Source organism: Nanorana parkeri, unplaced genomic scaffold (assembly GCF_000935625.1).
Source record: "Nanorana parkeri isolate BGI_ZX_2015 unplaced genomic scaffold, ASM93562v1 scaffold344, whole genome shotgun sequence".
NCBI classification, from domain to species: domain Eukaryota; kingdom Metazoa; phylum Chordata; class Amphibia; order Anura; family Dicroglossidae; genus Nanorana; species Nanorana parkeri.
Genome location: NW_017306612.1, coordinates 1,097,859 through 1,104,265, shown reverse-complemented (window position 1 = coordinate 1,104,265; position 6,407 = coordinate 1,097,859). Strand labels below are relative to the sequence as shown.

Sequence of the window (6,407 nt, the reverse complement as noted above, 5' to 3'; positions counted from 1 at the left end):
GTTCCCCTCTTTACAAAAAATGAAACCATGAACTAACCCTTTAACTCGGGTGTGTGCAACTCCGGCCCTCATGAGGCATTGCAAGACTGACAGTTCCAGGCATGTTGGGATTTTGGGATTGTTGTTGAGGGACAGATGGAGTTGCCCGCCCCCGCCTCTGGAATTCTTATAATGTATCTCTATATAGAAACATGGTTAAAGTCTCCATCGGAAGCCATGTGTGACAGGACGACAACACAGGAGCACAACTATGGAGTGTTGTCACCCTATAACAGGAAGTGCCTGAACAAGGACCCCCCATGGCAGGATCACCGGGGATTATTTTAATAAAAGCTGCACACTTTGGAAGGACATGTAGGAGGTTTTAGCGATCGGGTTCACATCTCGCAGTGGTTGGTTCCCTTTAAACTCTGAATCCGGCGTCTCCTGTCATCGGTCCTCGTCCCAGAATCCTCCGCTCCCAGAAACTAACGAGCGTGAAGTGTGTTTGACAGGCAGGCGGGTAATTATCGCAGCGGCAGCGAGCTGACGGCCTGTCATCGGAAATCCTTTTTTTCCATTCTGCTTGGGGAAAGGATGCTGCCGTCTCTGAGTGGTGGATGTGTCCTAGTACCCTCTGACGTAAAGATGGTGTCGGATGGGGTTCGGTCCACTGCTGGTAGCGTCAGGACCGAGGTACGTGTAGACCCCAGACAGTGGGAGGGCCCCTGAAGGCACTACCTTCTGATGTGAGCAGAGAATCGCTTGGTCTGGCTGGAGAGTTGGGGGGCGGCAGAGGCCCGTGGTGCTGTGCCCCCTGGGGGTGCCAGAGAATAACATTGGGTGTGGGACCCCAACACTGATTAACTGACACAAGGTCACGGCACTCCATTCTTATTCTACACTCAGCCTCTAGGGCGGGCCTTGTGACTGGCTCGGGGGAATATTGTTGCGCTGGCACTTTATTTATTTTAAGCATTATTTTTATGCACGATTGACTTCACAGAATGACGGAGGGTGCGGGTACCTTCGGGGCCTGTTCCTGAAGTTGAGGGCGGAGGTTCTGTGGCCTCTACAGGCTCCCCTGCCTCCTCCCACTTGGGGGGTCTCTCTTCAGGATGGGGGGGGGGACGTGTTGCCCGCCCTAAAACTCCCAACCAGACCCTTGATCATAGCGAGCATAGGCCTGGCAAGGCAGGAAAGGGCGGGGGGATTAGTGAGTGCTGCTCCCCCCCCATACCAGGGAAGGTCGCCCATGGAAAAGCACCTTGTCCCCGTGCCGATGTGGACAAAGGCCTCTTCCCCACAAGCCCTGGGGTGTTGGTTGTGGGGGTGCAGGCGGGGGGATTATTCACATCAGGGTACCCCTTTAATAAAGGAGCACCCAGATGCCGCCCACCACCCATGTGAATGAGTAAGGGGGTACTTGTACTACTACCCATTCACTGAAGGGTTAAATAAAATTGTAAATAAAAAGTGACAGACTTTGGAAAGAATCCTTTATTTGGAAAAGGTGGATATTGCCGACCTCCACTGAGAGAAACATGGACTCCTGAGAATGGCTGTCCCTGGCCGCCTCCATGTTCTTTATTTATGATGGTGGGACTTCTATTACCGGACCTGTAGAGATAATAGTTACCCAGAAGCCTCTCTGCTGCTTCTTCTTTCGGAGGATTATTTACGTTTCCTAGGGAAGTGTTTGAAGTCTCGTCTTGTACCCGGCCCCTCCGGGATGTCACCTTTTATAAAGGTGCCCACACACCTTACGATAATGGCGGGAAATCCCGCGATCGTACGATGATCGTAAGGTGTGTGGAAGCCGTGCGACCTCTACTACTGTAAGGTCGCACGACTTTTATCTTAGGAACAGGTTCGAAAGCCCGCCGAGCATCGTGCGATGTTCGGCGGGTGTGCGGCATGTTCGTAAGATAAAATTGCGGCATTGCGGTCTTCGGAAGCCCGCCCCTCAGGGGGGCGCGGCTTGCGGTCATCGCAAGTACGATCTGCCTGTCCAAGATGGGCAGGTCGTACGTTTTTTAAATTACCTTACAACCCTCGCAAGACAAAAGTCTTGCGAGGGTTGTAAGGTGTGTGCCCAGCCTAAGCCTCGTGTACACGGTGATGGGAGTGGTGACCCCGAGTAGCACTATGGGTTTGGGACCCCACGTTGGCCACGACACCTTTTGCTGCACATCACCTCTTGGGCCTTTTGGCTGAGACCAGGGGGGTCATTATTATTACCGGGCCGCAAGGCCGAGCCATTGTCTTGCGCTTTGGCACTTATTTTTTTCACTTTTTTATGTGTTTTTCACCCCTCAGGATGGAGGGTGCGGGTTTTCGGGCCTACCCTAAAGTCTAGGAGGATGTGTGGCCCTCAGGTTCCTTCCTCCCCTGAATCGGGGGTCACCCTTGAGGGGATCCCCCCAACCTAGCACTAGGTGGTCGGCTTCAGCCGGACATTAGTGATGGGTCCGCCTGGATTCGGCCAGGTGGACACGAGTGCCTTGCCCCTGTCAGGAGCCTTGCGCCCCGGGGGGTCAGGGATGGGCCCCGTCTCTTCGTGACTCTTTAGATGCACCCCCTTCTGTTCACTTTGGGTGTGCGATGGCCGCTCCACGGGCTTAATAAAAAAAATAGAAGTTAGGTTTTCAGTCCTCATATCTACACGGCTCCTAATGGTTGCGGATTCCTGGCAGTTACGGGCACACACTCTGCGTATGGTTATTAGGGAATGCTGGCTCTTGTAGTTCCTGTACAGCTGGAGCAGCACGGCAGCCAGAGCAACTAGCATTGTCAGAAGGAAAGGTAGCAGCCACTTACCTTATGACAGGTTCCCTTTATTCATGTTAGGTGCAGCAAATAAATGAATGACTAACACTTCCAGGTATATATCACCTCTCACAGAGATCACATGACTCCCCCTGACAATGCCTTCATCTGCTTTTCTCTCCAGAAGGACAGCACCAACTTTGTTCAGGCATCACTCGGGGTCACCATCTACTTCCTGGACTGAGATGACACAATTGTGTAAATGCTGCAGCCTGTGCAGTCCTTGGCTGTGTTCACAAATATCTGCAGCCACTTACATTGTTACAGTCTGATCACTGGGGGAGGAGAGACTGAGGAAATTCTTCTTCCTGTCTGCAGCAGACTGATCACTGGGGGGAGGGGAGACTGAGGAAATTCTTCTTCCTGTCTGCAGCAGACTGGGGGAGGGGAGACTGAGGAAATGCTTCCTTCTGCCTGCAGCAGACTGATGACTGGGGGAGGGGAGACTGAGGAAATGCTTCCTCCTGCCTGCAGCAGACTGATGACATCATCTCAGCCTAGGCACAGTCACTGACTGGAGCTCCAGGATGGATTGTTAATGATACAAAGTAGACCGGATGCTGTATATTGGGACACGTCAGGAATCTAATGCCCGGAAGGAAGATCGGTTCTCCATGTCGGGGTTGGCAGCTCTGCGCGGTCCCAACGCCGATACAAGAATCATTGTCTGTCCCCATTATCACGCCGCGTGCGTCACGTGTTTGCACCTCAGGGATATTTTGTGACGCTCTGCTCTTCAATTCTGTCATTGGCGGCCCCGGTTCACGTCTGTATCGGGAGGCAGATGAGCCGCCACGGACCTCTCAAGACGCGCTCATAGCCCTCTCACAAGGCCCGGCCTCGGCCGTTATGTCACATGACACGTCTGGACTTTGATTTCTTCGATTGCGTTCCTCACGCCGTCCTGCGCTCGGCCATTTATTGCGCTCTAGTTATTTGCAGCTCGCCTCCTCCTATTGTCTCCTGTCAGCATTTCCCCGCCGACAATCCTCAGAAGTCCAGACCTAAATATCGGCATATTTCAGCTGCGCCGGGAGGACCCGGGAGACGCCGCCGTATGTTCATTAACCAGTTGACATCCGCGGTGTTAAACCCCCTTCCCATCCAGGCCATTTTTCAGTATTCAGCGCTGCGGTACTTTGACTGACATTTATTCCGTCATGCAGCGCTGTACTGAAATGAATTTTATACCCTTTTTTGGGGACAGATAGAGCTTTCTTTTGTGCCTATATGTGAAACACCCGGTAACGGGTGTGTGCATTTAGCGGGTCTTTTCTGCCCGTGCGTGCCCGCTAGGGGGCGCGCGCGAGCAGAAAAAAATTGCCGTCTGGAGACGGCAACCCGCAGATGCTGCAGTGCCGTCCGTCCGTTTTTTTACTACGGTCGGACGGCAAGAGGTTAATAAACGCACGCCGCGTGCAGGAAATGTAGGTCGCTGCGTGGGCCGGAGCCTTCAGGGGGACACGCCAGAGTGCCGAGCGTTACATAGAGGAGTGCGGCGCGGCCCACCCCAGGGCGGCTTCTTTCATTGCGCTGCCGCGTCTCCTGCCGACCGAACGCTTCCTCAGAGCCGCTCATCCGCGCAAAATCTTTTCTCTATTCTGTTTGTGTGAAATAAACCTCCGCTGGATGCTAAAGCGCCGCGTGTCAGGAACTGTTGCCCGTTGTTATGCAATCACACGCGACGCAGCGCTGTATACAGTAAACCTGAAATAAGCTTCATCATCTCGAATGTCGTTTTTAGAAGACTTTCATTAAAAGTGATCCTGACACGACGGTCCTTGTTCAGACACTTCCTGTTGTAGGGTGACAACCCTCCCTCCATGTCTTCCAATTATACTGCTGCGTTGTCACCCCGTCTTCCTGAGGAGACAAGTGGCAGGTTTAGCAGACATGGTCCACTGTTGTCACCATCAGGAGATGAGCTCAGGTTCAGGCCAAACCCAATCCGAACCTGAGCTCCTCTGAATAGGGAAGTGCCATGGTTGCTTCTACCCAATCAGCTGCAGCTCGGGCATTCCCCTGTCCCCAGCTGTATGTAAACAAAGGGGCGGGATGTTTGTGCTGATGTCATTTAGTAGGGAAGCACTGATAATGGTTTTTCAGTATCGAGTACCGATACTTTTCTTTCGGTACTCGCAGATACCGATGCTTCCGCTGGCATGGAGTCGGCTTCCCAGGCAATCAGTAATGAGATGTCGCCCTGTTTCCTGATTTGCCCGGGAAGCCGGCTCTATGTTGTTTAGCCGGTTCAGTGCTGATTGGCTTAGAAGCCGGCTTCCCGGGCCAATCAGCATCGAGCTAGCTTCCCAGCCAATCAGTAAGCTGTGTGGCGAGTAATGACCCGCCTCTCAGCTTCCTGATTGACTGTTAAACTGGCTTCCTGGCCAATCAGCATCGAGCTGGCTTCCCAGCCAGTCAGGAAGCCGGGTGGCGAGTAACGACCCGCCTCCCTGATTGGCTGGGAAGCCGGCTGTCCTGCCAATCAGGAAGCAGGCCATTACTCGCTGCCCAGCTTCCTGATTGGGTGGGAATCCGGCTCCATGTTCCTCTATGGCATTGTCGGTCATTGGAAATCTTCCTCTGACCGGAAGTTCCGGTACTGGGGAAGGTTTCGGACCACTCTTCATACTCGGCATCGGCACCGATACCAATACTAGTATTGGCACATCCCTATAATTTATCTCATCTGGCCACACAGCCGCATTAGGTAGATGTGATTTACCAAATGTCGGCATGTAGCCATATAAAGTCATTTCACTGCATATCATACTTGTACGATTATGTATGTGACAAATAAATAAATCTATCTATCTATAAGGTCAATGACATCACTGAATCCCGCCCCCTGTGGGAGGGGACTTCCGACAGCAGCTGATTAGGTGGCATGGAAGGATCTTCCTTCGGGTTCGATCCCTATCAGGAAACCCGCCCTGAGAAATGCGATGCAGCCATTGCTGGAGTCATGTGGACAGGAAGTGACTGCAGGAGCCCTGAGAAGGAATAAAGATATAAACGGAGATAATAATAAAAGGCAATTATTGAGGAGTAAGCTCAGTGACATCATTCGGGGTTCTCATCCTCTATAATCACGTCACCGGGCTGGTTTCACAAGTCAGATCTTCTATATCCGCCCTCAGCCTGGTACCGTCACACGGCGTCCGTGGCAGGCCGCGGCGATACCAAATCATCACCAAAACTCTCTTAAAAATCACTTTATTGACATATTCATGGACCACACGAGGAATCCCCGGACTGTAACATCAGCTTTACATTATGTTCCCCATAAATAATCTGAATTCACATAAAAAACAAAATTAAATTAAACATTATTTCCTCGGAGTCTGTAACAGGCGCTCCGTCCCAAAATATAGATTTATATCTCTTTACTTGTGTCCGAGATACAGAGGAGGACAAGGACCGGTGAACTGCACGGCCTGCAGGGGGTTACAATCAGAGGCATTGAGGGAAAAGTTGTTTCCTGGAACCTTTGTGTCTGAGGGGCGGCGTGCCGGGTGTCTGAGGGGCGGCGTGCCGGGTGTCTGAGGGACGACGTGCCGGGTGTCTGAGGGGCGACGTGCCGGGTGTCCGAGGGGGCG

The 6,407-nt window shown here is 52.5% G+C and overlaps 1 protein-coding gene across 1 annotated transcript in view; it reads right to left on the bottom strand.

Moving 5' to 3' along the window:
- Nucleotides 1-6,407, bottom strand: part of TTC7B (tetratricopeptide repeat domain 7B) — a 112,451-nt gene that overhangs the window by 20,125 nt on the left and 85,919 nt on the right. The window lies entirely within an intron of this gene.